The 17310-nt window shown below is 36.5% G+C and overlaps 1 long non-coding RNA gene across 1 annotated transcript; it reads right to left on the bottom strand.

Moving 5' to 3' along the window:
* Nucleotides 1-6860: 6860 nt before the first annotated feature.
* On the bottom strand, nt 6861-11051 carry LOC128081519 (uncharacterized). The gene is made up of 3 exons (XR_008207217.1): nt 10929-11051; nt 9809-9967; nt 6861-7704 (listed from the first exon to the last, which is right to left on the bottom strand). It is a non-coding gene; the product is annotated as an uncharacterized LOC128081519 (long non-coding RNA).
* Between the last annotated feature and the right edge of the window lie 6259 nt (nt 11052-17310).

The following is a 17310-nucleotide window of genomic DNA, read 5'->3' as shown; positions in this document are numbered from 1 at the left end:
CAATGCAGTTGAAACAGCGCCCTGAGCAGAACTCGTTTATCCTTGTCAGCTGTGGATAAACAACTAATATACTTAAAATAAAATTTCACTGAAATAGCCTAATCTTATTAGGTTTAATTAAAGTAATAAGTGTTATTAGGTCTTTAAGAACTAATTTTAAGTTGCAATAGCCTACAAAAACCTACTGAGTCCACCTGAAGCAATATTTTATACTGCAAACTGAAATAATCTAGCATATAAAATGCAACAATTTTTTTCAATAAAAACAAGATGTTTCCTCTGCAGACAAAATAATACCAAAGATAAATTAATTATTAGTATTATTAAATTACTCTACAACTTCCTGAAAGGAGGTTGTGATAAGGAGGGATTTGGCCTCTTCTCCCAGGCAACAAACAAGACCTGAGGAAATGGCCGCAAGTTGTACCAGAGGAGATTTAGATTAGATATTAGGAACAACTTTTTCTCTCAGAGAATGGTCAGGCACTGGAATGGCTGCCCAGGGAGGTGGTGGTGTCACCGTCCCTGGCAGTGTTCAAGAGGCATCTGGATGAGGTGCTATGAGATACAGTTTAGTGGCTCATGATAGCAACGATGATGGGAGAACAGTTGGACTAGATGATCTTGTAGGTCCTTTTCAACCTTGTGAGTTTATGATTCTATAATTGCTTAATTATGCTAATTCTTTTCACTTCAAAAATATTTCTAAAATACACAGGTTCTGTTTATTGCAGTGATACTGTAGAAGACCAGAATGGTTTTATATTCAAAAAAGATAAGTTGGTGTTGTGATATTGTTTTTCTTTTTACGTTTGTTTTAATTTTATATTGTGGTTATTTTATATTGGTTGGTCAAGTGGGACCTGCCTTTCATGAACCCATGTTGGCTAGATCTGATCCAATGGAATATACTCTACTGTACCCAAATCTGAGCAGGGAGTGTTGGACTACACATTCTCCAGTGATCTCTTTCAACCACAGGGATAGTGTAATTCTGAGAGGAACTGAAGTTTCTGGGCAGAGTTGTCACATTAGATACTTTGATCTCTTTCTAAGATGAGGAATAAATATGTTTGTGCTACTCAGTATGATGATTTTTACATGAATTCCTTTTATTGCAATTTATATATTATGATTCTCCAGTTCAATAGATAATATGCATTAGCATTCCTCTAGATAAGTTATACATCACTCGGTCTGAATTCATAAAGTAAGAATCAGTCCACATGAGATTTTAACAGTTAATATTTCAACAGGGATTAGCTATTCTTAAACCATATTACATGTAATTTAACATTTCTAACATTTCAAAAGGAGAGGTGCTCTTGGTCCACATAACTATGAAGAAGGAAGAGTCATAGATTATATCAGTAATATATACTATAAAATTAATTTGGTAGATGCTTAATACAGGCATTCTCAACTAGTCTTTATGGCTTGGTTCTATACTCTCAGGAAAATAGCAAGAGGAAATAATTTATGATAATATATTTTACAAGACACTTTTAAGGAGGTAATTGCGATTAATAACACGGCTTTCAAACTCATGTCCTGGGTGAGGCCACATCTGGAATACTGTGTCCCGCTGTGGGCTCCTCAGTTCAAAAATCTTCTAGAAAGAGTCCACAACGATGATTAGGAGCCTGGACTATCTTCTGTAGAAGGAAAAGCTGAGAGACATAGAATTCCTCAGTTTGGAGAAGATAAGGCTAAGAAGGGATCTCGTAACTGTAAATGTCTCAAGTGCAGGAATCAAGTTGATGGGGGTGGACTCTTTTCGATGGCGTGCAACAATAGAACAAGGAGCAACAGGCAGAAACTGGAACATGTGAAGTTCCATACTAATGCAAGGAAGAACTTTCCTGTTAGAGTGACAGACCACTGGAACAGGTTTCTTAGAGTGGTTGCAGAGCTTCCGAGATATTCAAGACCCATCCAGATTCTTGTCTGTGCAACCTTCTGTAGGGAACCTGCTTTAAAAGGGGGTTGGACTCCATGATCCCTAGAGTTCCCTTACAACCCTACAATTCTATGATTTTGTGATTCTTATGTTAGTCAGCCATTTGATCTTGTTAAGTGTTACAAAATTCAGTTTAAGGTTACCATATTGCCCACTTTTCTTCGTTTTGTTTCAGTGCCTGCACAGCTCCCTTCCTGTCTTTCAAGAGAATGATAATCATTGACATTCTTCCACTGATATGCAGACCAAATGTCTGTGGGTCCTCCTGAAAGAGCTGACTTGGCTTCTGTCAGGTTGAGCACTATCCTCAGCTCAGCACTCCAGGATGTCCCTGAATGACTTCAGCTGTCCCTGTCTCTGTCTGTAGGTTTGAGGCAGCTCAGCAGGGCCTGTTTCTTGATATTCTGGAAAATCTGAATGGCTTTTATATTCAAAAAAGACAACTTGGTGGTTTTTGTTGCTGTTGTTCCAGTTTTGTTTTTTGTGAGATCTTTTGTTTTGTTTTGCTTTTTTAATAATAAAAACAACCATGCTTCACTATTATGTAAAAAAAAAAATACTCAAAGGAATTGTATCAGTCAAAATCTGAATACTTTGTGATTTTATACCTTTTGGTTAATGCATCCTTCTCTTGTGGACGTCTACTTGCAGAGTTGACTTCACCTGACTAACTCCAAGATCTTCCAAAGTGCAGCAAAATCTTCACAATCTTCTCTGATCCCCTCTACCTGAAACATTTCCATCCCTTTCTAGTAATTTGTCAGTGTCTGTATTAAGTGCAAATCCCTACCTCCCTGCTATGCCTCTTTGATATTGCTTGTGACCTTCTGTCCTTGAGAAGCTGTGAAAGGAAAGAGCAACCCTACCTCCCAAGGAGGCTTCTGCCCTGTTCAGTCCTGTTAGTTACAGGAACACTACATGAAAACAGAGAGCAAGACACATACATCTTCTGCTGAATATTTTTTTAGTAATTTTTTTTTCTTTCTCTCTGAAAGACAAGTATTTGTTTCCTTTAGTATTTTGAATCTTTTTGTTGATATGGACATCTAGCAGCTTCTAATCTCTGCAGCACTATAGTTTGAGTCAGTTCTCCCTGTTCAGCTCAGCAACCCCTTAACCCAAAATTATGTTTTATGCCACAAAACAAGCACTCATCACTGGATGGCTGATAGTTTGCTTTTTATTAGTTGGGAAGGAACTAAGAAACGTGAGAGTTCTGGTACTAATTCCAGACAGATAACTAAAGATCAGGGATGACATACTGACACACAGTTATAAATAGATCAAGTGCATGTCATTTATTTTACTCTTTGAAGGTGTTGGGAGCTAACAATTAGATTTAAAATTCAGATCCTAAAATCTTGCAGACCTCTCTTCTGTAAGATTCTGAGACTTGTAGATTTGGTTATTGAGCGTTGTAGATTTGGTTATTGCCTCAGCAAAGATTTAGGCTGCTTTGAAGAGAATGAGCAGTCCCTCAGGGTGCAACATGGGTCTCAAGATGTGGAGAGGGGTCTCCCATGGCTGTCATGGCACCAGGCCTCATCCCACTGCCCTACAAGGAGCAAGGCAGCTGGGGGCACTGGGGCAGCCCCAGGCATTCCAATAGGGATGAGAACAGGCCAAGTCAGGCTAGGTCTTGGGCTTGCATGTGGATCTGGCTTGGTAGGGCCCATGGCTGGGTAGGGGAAGGCTGTGGGAAGCTGCACACCAACCCTGTTGGTGACCTCAGAGCTGACATGAGGCTCTGGGTCAAAATCAGTATGGAATGAGCCCTGGTGTAACAGGCATAGTCAGGGCTAGTGGTGCTTTGAGGGCTGGACACATACACAGAGTAATGGTCTTATAGTTACCTGACTGTTCTAGCTGATTAGGAAAATTGATTAAAGTACATAAAGCAGAGAGTTAACATTTAGAAATTTGAGATAGGCAAAATTAGAAAAAAGATACTTTTTAGTCAAAAGATTAGTGGAAGAAACTGAGTACCAGGAACCAAATGCATATTATGACAGCTGTGAAAAACAAACACTTTGCAAGTGCCACAGGGTTTGAAGTACCTAGTAATGCAACAGAAGTTGGAAAAAGCCCTGAAGGCATTTTCTACAGGGAAACAATCAAAAGCAGATTTCAGCTGTCTGCAAATTCATATCAAGCTAGTAAATATTAAGTACAAATAGTACCAGGCAACATATAAAGTCAAAGAATGCAAATTGATCTGAAAAACAGACCAGAGGAGAATTGTATTAGTAAGGAACGCATAGAAATCATTAGTACATAAGGAGTTAGATGTTACAGCAGTTTTCTCTGTAACTCAAAATTGAGATTTCCAACCAACCAACTCCTAAACATTAAAACTATCAAAGACAGATAATACCAAAGGGTCATAGGATTTGTCAGAGAAAAATCACTAACAGCAAGACCTTCTTTGTTAGGAAAGCAGTGAAGTATACACTTAAATCTTAGCAAAAGTTTGGCATAAAAAAATCTGCATTTTGTCCAGTTGCGTACACACAATGGGCACAGTCCAGGCTAATGACTTACCATGAGCCAAAAAATAACTGAGTCCAATGTAAAGGTTTCTATTACTTCAGTGGATTTCACTGGCCAAGTTAGAAACTGTATGGATGTCCAAGTATCAGCAGAGAAAGTCAATGAAAAATAATCTTTTCTGGTCTTTCTTAGTTTTTCCTCTATTTTGCACAGTAGTATTTCATCTAAAAGTTCCATCATATGATTAACACTATTGTATAGTAGACAAACTAATGAATAATTCAATTTTTATATCAATATTCATATTTTTCCCACAGCAACTGCTGTACAGGTATGATGTTCTGTACTACTAAACTATAAATCAAATAGTTCAATAACCTAAGATTTTCTTTGCTTATAATTTCAATACTAGTTCAGCATTACTGACTTTCTCGTGCTACTGAACATAATCAAAACAAAAAAATATTTATGCAATATATCTCTGTCTAAATACTATCAAAGGTATGATATTCTAAAAATTCTAAAACAAACAACATTCAGGAAAATAACATGACTTGTTTTCCTCCCCTGAGGAAACTTAGGACTTGCTGCCTTAAGTTTGAGATACGTTTTAATTCAATGCTTGTCCTTTAATATAAGATTTAAAAAGAAAACCTAAAAAAAGCAATAAACACCAATGTTTGAAGACCTACAACTTCAGCTGTATACAAATCAACAGCAGACAAACTGCTGTGTAAATACGAAAGACTGAGATACTAATGTGAAGATTTTAGAAACCAAGTACTAAGGGTAATACCCACTTCCCCTAATATAGAGTTTGAATTTCAGCTGCCTTTTGATGTAATCTTTATAAAGTAAACTCAGTTCTCCATACATTCAGCAAAGATTGGAGTATCCTTCATGTCCCTCATAGCAAGAACTGATTACAGAACTTCATGGAACAGACTACAGAATATTTTCTCATGTTTGGGAAGCACCCAGCAGAACAGCTAATGTAACTAAATTAACAAACAAAATCACGCTGAGATTTCACAGAGAATCAGAATGGGAAGATCGGTTTTCAATGAGAATATCTTGCCTCACACAATAAGGTGACTTACATGAGCCAACCAAGGGAAGTAAAGTGCAGCCCCATCTGAGGCTACTTCGACTTTCCATTTTATTCTACAATGTGCATGGTAGGGGAGAGAAAAAAATGGTGAGTCTGGCTTTTAGAAAAGCAGCATTAGAAGGCTTGCATTAAAAAATTGAAGGTACACAGGGCAAGAACCACTCTAGTATGCAAACTAGTTTTGCCCTTCTGAATTAAAGCATATGTGTGCTGGAATGCTTTGCATAGGAAGAAATGACTTGACAAGCATAAAAAAAAAAAATGAGGAAATAATCCAGAAATCCCTGTGTTAAATACTAACTGGCAGCATCTCTCAGTCGGCAGGTTTGAATTAGCCTTCAGTCCCTTACAAAAACGCCCCATTTTTTGTATGCTATTCTGATACAGAATGTTTACAGATCTTATTTCACCTATCATCACAATAAGACAGTAGAAAATAACTTGCATAACAGTTATAATTGAAAAAGTACATGTCTTGGTCCATGAACCAGTTGGGTTTTCACTGTAGTAAAATTGTAGTTAACTAACTGTCAAGCACATTTGCAAGTGATAAGAAAGATTGCTGAAAGTTGCTGAATAGAAAGCTCAATTATAAATAATATAAATATATGCTAAATAAATTAATCTATTGCTAACAATTCTATTTACTCCTGAGTCTTTATTACTGTCAAATACTTTTTGTTACATTGAGGCCTTACAATTCTGCACTTTGTTTCTGTGCAGACTTCTGTTGAAAAAGATTTTTTTTTTTTTTTTTTTTGCAGTTGTAGGTATATATTGCAGGGAAAAAAAAAAATGACAAGCAGCCTGAATGTCTGGAAGATACTTTAATACTTCAGAGGATGTGAAACCATTTCACTCCCTTTTTGTATGAATGTCATTCACTAAAGCTGTAGGAACTGCTTTGACAGAAACACTCTCAGCTCGGCAAATCCCGAGAAAATCTGAGCTAAGACTCTAAAAGAGTCTGCTCTGGACTCTGGACAAATTTCCCCAGACCCAGGACCCTAATGCAGTTCACCAAGTCCTCCCTTGTAGCACAGAGATTAGAAGCATACAGTCTCCAACTCTAACACAATTTATCTGTTAGGATTTAAGTCTTCACCTGGGGCAGATGCACCAGCTGGAATGACTCAAGATCAGAACATGTGCCAAATCCTCTTGGACAAGATAAGTTGTGCAGACTAAAACAAAGCTATAGGTGGAATGTTGCCTGCATTCCATACTTAAGTGCATGTAAGCCTGACCTGGTCTGTTCAACAGAGCAATAAGAGCAGCTGCAGGGTTGATTTTCTGTCCTTTCTTTTTTTTTTTTTTTGACTGTATGGGAAGACTATGTAAAGTCAGGCTTTACATCTATTACATAATACATAATCTCAGGTGAAGTTAACTTCTCCTTACCCTACTTGGTATCTAGAAACACTGACACTGACAATAGCTTAGCCCACCCAGCTGCTCACCCACTTCTTATTATCAGCAGAACAGTGGGGAGAAAATAGCATTAAACTCACATTGTTTAAGAGAAGACATGGAGAGTTTACGAGTTACTTTTGTGGATAAAACTGTCTGAATTTGGACAAAATTTATTGACAAGATTAGGGTATTAGAAACAAATAAAAATATTAAAACAATATGTTCTCCCTTCTTCTATGACCTTGTTGCTTCCTCTGTTTCTCACTTTCTCTTCCCTTCTTCCCTGTCTGTGAAGCATTTTTACCCTTTCTTAAATGCATTTTTCCAAAGGCGCTTCCATCTTGGCTACAAGGCCCAGCCATGCCCTAAGGTGGGGTCAGCTGGAACCAAGTGTGTCCAACATGGGGAAAGACTATTTTAATTTATATTTCAAGAGCTTAATATCTTAGAAAGTAACAATATTTAATCAAGAATTCTATGCCATATAAAAAAAACTACATAAAGTCTGTAAGTAACAACTTTACATAAATTATTTGCAGTATTTTTGTGAGGGTTTTTTGTCTGCCGTATTATTTTATTCACAAGGCAATTCTCATACATGCAATCCTCTACAGTACTTCAGAAGTCACTTTGTAGAACATAAAGGTGACAAATCTTGCATTCGATGACATTTGAATAATCTCCAAATATCTTTGATGTTGTCATGACCTTCTTTTGCAAACTTTGAGATCTACAGATGAAAAGCAGTATAAGTTACCATGTAGTTATTACCATATATTTCTTAATACATTTATGGCCAACCGTCACTTATTTTCACCTCTTCGTCAAATCAAAAAGTTTGAGTTGCAGATCTGCTAAATACTCAAAAGTCTTCCCCACCTGCATTACTGAAGTCCCTATTTGCTTTGTGGCAAGATTCTGGAGAATTCTCATACCACGTGCTAAAATAGACAATTTCAATACCAATATCAATAGTTCAGTTTTATCCCTAGAATTCTCTTCCAACAACTTATTTTCTGAATACTAGGTCATGTTATATTACAGTCTGCCCAGACCAAGCCTTGATGGAGAAAGAGGAATTCACATTAAAATCACAAGCACATTCTGCCTACATGCCAACCAAGAAAATGCAGATAGCCACTCTTAGGCAACATCAAGTGTAGTTATATTTTCATTGACTTAGCGTGGCACCAATTTCTAATTAAAGCAACATCTCTTTTGACCAAAGCAGCATACTTCACTGTCATTTTGGCTAGCAAATAAAACCTGTGACAGTTGTGCACCTCAATCCTTGCTAGTATACCCTAAAAACTTTTTTTTTTTTTTTTTTTTTTTTTTAAACTGACCATTTAGAAAGGCAGAACACATGCAACAGGGAAAATATCTGTCATGGTTTATCCTTTAGCTATTAGCAGTACCAACTGGACAGCCAGCTAGGTAGATGATAACTAACCAGAACGTATTTTACTAGCATTTTTTCTTCTGCTACATGATGATTTAGTTGTTCCTTCTATGCTCTTTTATCCCAGACAAAGAATTATTCTTTCTCTAATTTCCTGATGCAGTGCACAGTACGTGTAGTCATACTCAGCATGGGAGTTAACTGCATCACTCTGCCTAGTTTCCCTTGGAAAAGTTTTTGGAGCCCAGGTGATATCCATGACTGCAGACAGATCTGCATGACAAAATATAGGGATGGCAAATCAGATACAGAAAGCAGCCTTCTTGGTCTGTGCAAAGCAAGAAAATGTGTGTGTTCTGTGTTCTTGTACTCAGCATGGGCAAAGCCTAATTCTCAGGCACACGACGTGCGCTAACGTTCTTATTACATGCAGAGTATAAATTTTGGTGCAGGTCCTTCTCTTCTGCCTGATTTGTTTGTTTTTCTCATCCCAAGGACCTAACTTATGTGCCTGGGAATGAAATGCTATGTATTTCCAATATGGGTAACCATAGTACCCCCACTACTACAGCAAAAGAGTTGGTACCTTTCTCTTATATCTATGAAACACTGCATTGTACTCTATAGATATTTCTATTTGTGGTAACTTTATTTACAGGGATCTGCTTTCTTTATTCCATTCTAATAAACTGCTAAAAATAAGGGGTAGAGGAGTAATTTACTGTGAGGAGCTGTTTTCTTCTTTATTTGCTATCATATTTTTTTACTTGGTTAAATCTGTTATTAAAGAAAAGAGGTTATCCCAGGCTTTCACTGGATAACATAGAAATGTCATTACTGAAGAGAACTACATTACAAAAATATGTATTTCTAAAATTGCTTGTGGAGCAGCAAACAGGAAAAAGGAAAATGTTATGCCTTATTCTGCATATGGTACACTATTTCCAAAAGTAGGATGATAAGAACTCTTGGTAATTTTCTTATGAAAAAAATAATGGAACATTTAATGAACCCTAAATGCAAAGTTATCTGTTTGGTTTTTTTTTCCCCATTAGAAAAGATCAGATGGTAGTATTCTCAGATTTGCTGGGGAATGAAGGCAAATGTTCAGCTAGTTCTGCCATGCATTATTTAGTAGAGAAACAGAAATCTGTTTGTTGGAAATTAAGCTACAATTTAGAAATGAAAAACATATGAAGCAACACAAATGCTTAAAATCTAAAAGAATGTTACAGTAATTGTAAACAACTACTTGGAAAATAATTGAAGCATAATCAATGCAATTTTTATCTTGCACCCCAGGTGCCATATCTGCTTTTGCATTCCAGATCCACTCCTTTCTACACTTTCAAACCAGCAGTAATCTCATTTCTGTTATTCTGACATCAGATGATAAGAGATCACGTTTTGCTAATACTATGATTCCTTTTACCTCATATACTATGCAGCTTCCTGCACTATCCATCTTGAGCCTTCAGACACTTCCATTCCACGTTTACACACAGCTCAAGAATGTAGGGATGTAGCTCATGAAGCAGAAAAGCAAGCTGAAGAGCAGACCCAGACCCAGCAGACCCTATAGTGGAGCAAACTGATGATAAATATGAATAAATATAATTAGAAAATAATGAATCAACAACCAATGGAATTTATTCACACACAGACTGAGTAAATGTACAGTTCATTGTCTTTAAGCAACAAAGTGTAAGGCCTCACAGAGTTTGACTTTAAAACTACAGCAGTCAGTAAATACCAAATGGGAAACAGGGAACTATACAAGCTAACATAACAAATACCAGTAGCACATGAGCAAACAGACTAGTGAAATTCTCACTTTGCATCAGAATGTTCTGATGGTTGCAGAGCAAAGTTCTAGAGTAATCTTCCCCTTGGAGCAGTGAGGACACATACAAGCTTACAGTAATTTTCAGCTTAATAAATTTATGAAAAAAACAATACAAATACTTGCCTGTGCTTTCCTTAAGGAACTAAGGGACCCCATTTCATCCTGCATGCTGCTAGCTTCTAAAAGGTATCAGATTGGCACATAATTAACTACATCTTTTTAGCAGGTAAGTTTCACTCAAAAAACTGAGATAATAACTTAATAGTTAAAAGTAAGAGTGGGAGCATAGAATGGCTATAGTGTACAGTTTGAGTATAAGAAACTGAAACAGAGAGAGAGAGATGAATAGCCAAGAAGAATTTAGACAACTCACCCTCGGTCTAGATAGTACAGTGTAGACTAAAGAAAACAAACCTGAAGGAGTGGAGAAGCAGAACCATATTGCATGGGAGATACTGGTTTGGCCCTTAAAGGCAATACAGCCATAGCAGAGACTCACTATCTATTTCTATGATGGTTCTGGACTGTTTTCTTTCCCATTATCTAGCTTGTGGGCTAAATAATACACAGCAGCTGTACAGCTAGACTCTCCTATTTACCAGAACACAGTAACATGACAAAATGCTTGTTAAGAATATTCCCTCACTGTTAGAAACATCATCCCGGTGAAAATGAGAAAAGAAGCAAACAGGGAAGGAATGCTCACCTCTATCCAAAGATCTAGGTTTGCAGAAAAGGCTCCACAGAAGAGGAATCTGCAAAGACAGAACCTTCCCTGTTAGCAGTCAGCCCTTAAATGGGGTCTAGGAGAGGTGCAGCCAGGCTTCACCACTTCTGGTCATGCAGCTGAATTGCTTTCATCTTTGTTCCCAGGGCTGACTGGATCCTTTCCCCAGGTGTTCAATCAGTGTTTCAGGCTGTGACTCAACAGTTCCCATACACTCATGTATGCAGAACCTTGTATATGTTTTGGGGTTTATCTGAAAGAAGCTAGCTGGCCCCATGCCAAAACCATACAAGGGTCTGCGTGCTGCACAGCTGGGTACATGTGCTCAGTATTATTCCTTTACTCTTCTCAGCTTAATATTATAGAAGCAGCTGCTGGGACTAATTAGGCTAAGCACTGTGCTGTACTGATACAGCTGTAATGCTCCCCTCTGAAGTTCCAATAAGTTAAGAAAAAACTTGAAGATTCTTCAATTCTGGTAGACTTTATGAACCTGTTAGTTTTCTTTAGAAACTATACTTTTCAGAAGGTAAAACACTTTTCCTACTACTAGGTTTTTGATAATTAAATAAATCCAACATTTTGGATTTATTTTATCAATATCCCAATTTTTATTTCTCATATCCTTGCATTTCAGTATGCAGACAAAAAAAAATTAAGTGCAGAAAAGTCATCATAGCTTTTATTTAGTTAAAATCTATTTCACAGAAACATTTCACAACTGCACTTCTAGATTGTGGCTATGCAATTATGGTAAGGCAGTCTCCAGGAGACCAAGGAAATGCTCATGGACTGTCTGTGCTGCTGTGAAATGATCTGATGTTTCACAGATTTCTGCCACTCTCCACGTAAGCTATATTTAAATGTGCAGTGCAGTTACCTCCCTGACTATTCCACCTAGGCTATGGGGGACAGGTAGGCACTTGGAGTTCTGATGAAGGCTTTACCAACAATAATGCACAGTTAGATGTTAGATGTCCAAGTTAAATGGAATTTGTGTAGATGGAGTCTGGATTTCCTTTGAACAGGCACCCCAGTGATGGCTATTCCTGCTGGGTAATACCTGAGGAACAGCAAGATAGAGGCACACTGAACAGTCTGTTATTTTCACATGCTTTTTTTCAGCGACTTAAAAATGTGACTGCAACATCACTTCTAAAACTCATGAAAATCTAGTGCACTTGATTGCTTTCCACAGCCACTTGTCCCATTAAGATGCCTGTCTAAGAAATATGATGTAACTTAGCTTTGCTTTGGAAAAAAAGAAGCTCAACAGAAGTCTGATAATGTGGGGGAAAAAAAAAAAGACTTAAAGATTGTTTAAATTAGGTCTTTTTTTCTCTAAGTACCAACGTGAGATTTTTCAATTGATACAAACAGAAACCAAATAACAAAAGTTGTGAAGCTTCTGAAGATTAGTGAGAAAGGTGAATTTTGATTGACAACAGAGTAGAAGAAGCATGTTATATCAGGAATAACCTTTATTATGTCAATAAGTTCCTCTATCTCTATATTTCATAACAGCTTGTGCTGTTTTAGAAAGATGGGTGTTTAATTATTTTTAGTTTATCTCTCCACGCTTATTGCAGAATTTTATTTTATCTCTACTGATAAACATATTGAATATACTTATAGAAAGTGATATATTTTTGATGCTAATTGAGTGCCAGCAATCCTCACTAACAGAACAGGATGGAAGTATGTTTGCCTTGTGAGCTTATAATTTTAATCAAAATGTTCTCATCTTTAAATGTTGTAAAAATCAAGCCATTGTTAAGAAGATACATCTTAAATTATTGATTTTACATCTTTTCTAACTTAAAAAAAATTTATATCTCTACTGATAAAGAGTGAATTTCATCACCTCAATGCATAGGCAACAGAAAATGTGCAGCACTGAATTACAGTGACACAGTATCTATCCTCCTCTGAGTCATGGTATGAAATGTCATACAGTAACTCCTTTTTGCTTCAGGGAACCATTGTTCACCCTTGTAAGTAAAGGAATCAGTAACACTGGTGTTTTTGACTGGAATGGGATAAGTTAAACTTATTCATGGTAATGGCTGGTTTTAGTGAAGGATTGGTATCATTATAAACAGGAAGTGCATAGCTCATTTGTAAAAGTTGTATAAAAATATTCCTTAGCTACTAGAATACGTATTCCCTTTATAAGGCCACATGTTGAAAAAGGAAAGACTAAAACTTATTTATGAATTACAGTATTTTTTGTAATATCAATTAGCAAACAACACAGCAGATCCAGTGCAATGGCCATTTCAGCCCACCTATAGTAGAGGGTAATACTTTGCTCTGTGGAATTCATACAAGCCTTGTCTGGTTTCCCCAGGATTGGCAGGCTTCCCTTATTGACACTTTCTGCAGGAATTTAGGTGTAGCAGGTTCACCTTGACAGTGACTTGCTCGAGTCTGGATTGCTGAAAGATTAGTCATTTCAAGTCACGAATGCCAACAAAAAGGCATGTTTTCCAGACTGCTTCCCTTCCTCTATTTCTCTTTGTATCTATCTATTTTGTTAAAGCAAGAATAGCAACAGACCTTAAAGGTGAGTTTAATATCCTCCATTAAGAGCTGTAGACAAATCACAGAAGTCTAATGGAAATGTCTTACACAAAGGCTTTTTCCTTTCCTATAAATGGGGAATTGAAAGTAGCTTTTACTCTGGGATTTATCAGCCAAACTTCAATTTATCGAGAGTAATACACTAATACTGCTAAACTTAAAAGCAAGAAAGCAATTCAATTTCACTTGCTGGGAACAGCAGGCAATATTACTGTTATCTGTTGGAGAGAACTCAAGGTATTTTCAGCCTTTCAGTTTTCTTCTTATCTCCCTCAGATTTTAAGCATATTCCTGGTTGTAAAGCTCTCCAACTATCCCACAGATTGACTGTATTTTTTATTGCTCTGCCCTTCTGCTAGTTCTAGTTTCTCCTTTTTTCTGTAATTTGCTGTGTTAATTTCTTCGTTTCTGGGAATTTTTTTTAGACAAACTGGGGAAGACAATTCTTCCAGTTAGTAGAGGAAAAAGATGCAGTCTTGTTCACATTTTCTTTTTGGACTAAAGAGAATGAGGCAAAGAGAAGGTACTGCTTATCAGTCTCATGTCTTACTATGTCTCCTACATTATTGAATTCATTTCTTGACTACTGTTGCAGTCTGCATACTTATATTTTTTTCAGTTGCTTTGCCTAGTATTTCATAACAACAGAGATATCATTAGCAATATTTAGGTTATTTTCTACTGGAGAAGATTTGAAGGAACCCGTAACCCACAGCTATGATTACAGTAAATAGCTTCTTAGGGACATTACAACAGAGTTGCATCTTACACAAACAGATATTTACATATGGTACTGGTATATATATATATAGCTACAATTTCTATAAGCAATTAGACTCTGAGGTCACCCTTCTGAGAGGCAACTAGCTTTTACCAGAAGTACCTTTCATCTGAAAATGCTGGTATTTTGAGCTGGCTAATTAACTTCTTTTACACAGCCCATTTTATTTTCAAAATGCTTTGTCCAGGGTACTTTTATCTGTAAAACGATCAAATCAGTGAGTGGGTGATTAACCAATGACACGAAATCTTTACTGACAGAAAATTTAAGTCCCAGACAAGAAAAGTATAAGATTGAGATGGCTTAGCTAGGACTGTGATAGTGACTGGCTAGGGGTGATGAGAAGCGAAGTAGAAAAATATGCTGATGAGATTCCATGTCCCGTTATCCAGAATGAGTGAAAATCACTTTTGGGACATGAAACAAGACAGTTTTTGAGGCAACAAGAACGATAGCTTTGCAAGACCTGTTTTAGAAATTTACTTTTGAATACCCTAATTAATAAATATCAATTATCTTTTCTGATTATGAAAAGAAATAGATTCACTTTAGCAGTGCTTAATTTCAAAAAGAAGTACATTACAAATGAAGAATAAGTGCCATAGAGAAATCAAAAGAGGAAGCCAGAACTGCTAAATGCTGGCAGACAAATTATTAGATATTCAAAACAAACATGCACCATTTGCCAAAATTCTCTTAGAAATACTACAAAGAGGGAAGACAGTGTACTTAACAAGACAATAGACAAGGCTATTCAAAATAAGGCACCTTTCAAAAACTTGAAATCCTAAAGAAAGACTTTCAGGTACAGCATATCTGAAAGGCTTATACACCTGTCCTAAATTCTTGTTCAAATGTAGTTGGAGAGGTAAACCATTGCAGGGAAGCCTTTGAAAAGGTGGTCAAAGTATAAAAATGTAGCTCAGAGAAGAAAAGACTAGAGCAAAAAGATGAAATATTTATTTCCTTCCAAGTTTACAGACAAGTAAGATAAAGCTTGGTGAGACATCTGTGTGACAACCCTTTTTACAAGAAATATATTGGAGGATTTATCTGGAATTGGAATGACAGCAGTACATATGAGCACCCTTTAGTATGTTTGTGTTTTGTCCTTTTTCTTCATTTGCGTGGACACATTCATTCCATCAACATTAACTGAAGTCTCCAGGCTGAAGAAATCCAGGATTAATTTCTGATTTCTTAAACTATCATTTTAAAGAATTGACTATTTGAACATCTTGAAAAAAGGACATAATTGTCTTTTTGTAGAGACTCTTCCAACTATTCTTCATTAAATAGTGGAGTGAACTTTGTCTGTATAGCTACTGTGGAGGAAAAAAAAAAAAGGTTGCCAGAGCTATAAACTTAGAAATGTGTCTCTTGCCATGTTTAATGTCCTTACAGCCTTACTTACCAGAGATACATTGAATCATTGCTGAGCCAATACTTCTCTGAAGCAGAAGACTGCCCAAAAATAAGCTAAAGAAAATGCTGTAAACTGTTCTTTTATAAGGTTTGGGAATCATTGGGAGCTACTTGTGTTATGACTCATCATAAATAATGATCAGTTAGAAACCAGACACTAACTGCAGCTGATCCCAGCCCTGTTTCCCGAGGGTTGAATTGATCTTACCTGATATTAGCCTTCCAAACATCAGACACCATGTTTAAACCACCAGCTTAGGCTCCCTCTGTACAGAGAGATATATGCTTTCAATGTATAATTTTTCCTACCAGCTTTAATTGGAATGAATGGGGAAGCACCTAACTTGTTGCATTTTGGATCCAGGAGTTAATTCTAGTGTCTGTACTTCTAACTTTTGTTGGATAAATCTAGGTCTGATTTATGAACACCTCTAAAAGGATTTTTTCCTTCTTAATACAGAAGGGCCAGCTGTCTGAATCAGACGGTAAATCAGAAGGAAAGGATTTTTTTAGAAGTGTAAAGCATGTTAACACACCAGGTAAATACCAATATATCCTGTTCGGTTGGGTTTGGTTTTTTTGTTTGTTTGGTTTGTTTTGTTTTGAGATAAGGTGCATGTAAAACAAATGGGAAAAAAAAAAAAAAAAAAAAAAAAAAAAAAGCAAATAGCTCTTTGAATCTATTATTTTATTAGACTCTGTATGTAAGTCAATTAAATATTTCCACACTAGTTTTTATCCATCTGATGTAAAAGCTCAGGAAAGTATAATGATGTATAATCCTGTACGTGGCTAGGTGCATAATGTGCATATATGTATAAACAGACACATCTATGCTATCTGTGCAGCCAGTAACAATGGAAGCAAAACAGATGCACTCTAGATATTATTTAAAAGTTGTTCTCTTGATGCTTTGACACTAAATGTTTTGCTCTCATGTGAGGGAAGGCACACATCTGTAAAAGCTATAGTAATATTTCCGTTTCATTTTGAAAATTGGTATATGCAATTACACTATGAGTTTTCAGTTCCATAAAATAAGGGAAGAGAATTACTCCACTTTTACTTAAACCAATTCCACAAGTGTAATGATGAAGACTTTACAGCTGCTTTTGGTTTGTCTTTTGTTGGAAGATGTGGCTATTGGAAAGTAAGAACAAATAAATAATATCATCCTCTTAAATTCACATGATTTCAGGAGAACTGGCTTGAAGAAAACTCTATCTTATCAGGTTGCCAAGTAGAGATTTACACCAGCCATCAAGCAAGTGAACTCTAGCCAAGAATGGTTATTATTTGCAAGCAAGATGGATCTGAACTACTGACTGATTCATTAGCTACCAAATTTCAAATGCTTAGTCTAAAACAGACTGATTTCTTGGAATTGCACAACAAGGAAATGCTGGCCAGTTTTTCCCCTAGAATTTCCAGTGCTTTGTAACTTTGGCTATAGCACAAATTGAAAGGAACTGATGTGCTTCCTACCTGATTCAGATTTAATCACTATTTTGTAAGAAGATTCAAAACCAAATGTTCAATTCTTATTTTACCTGAAAACACTACTGATAGTTT

This window comes from Tympanuchus pallidicinctus, unplaced genomic scaffold (genome assembly GCF_026119805.1).
Source record: "Tympanuchus pallidicinctus isolate F22 unplaced genomic scaffold, pur_lepc_1.0 scaffold1, whole genome shotgun sequence".
NCBI classification, from domain to species: Eukaryota; Metazoa; Chordata; class Aves; order Galliformes; family Phasianidae; genus Tympanuchus; species Tympanuchus pallidicinctus.
This window is presented reverse-complemented; position numbering and strand designations above follow the sequence as displayed.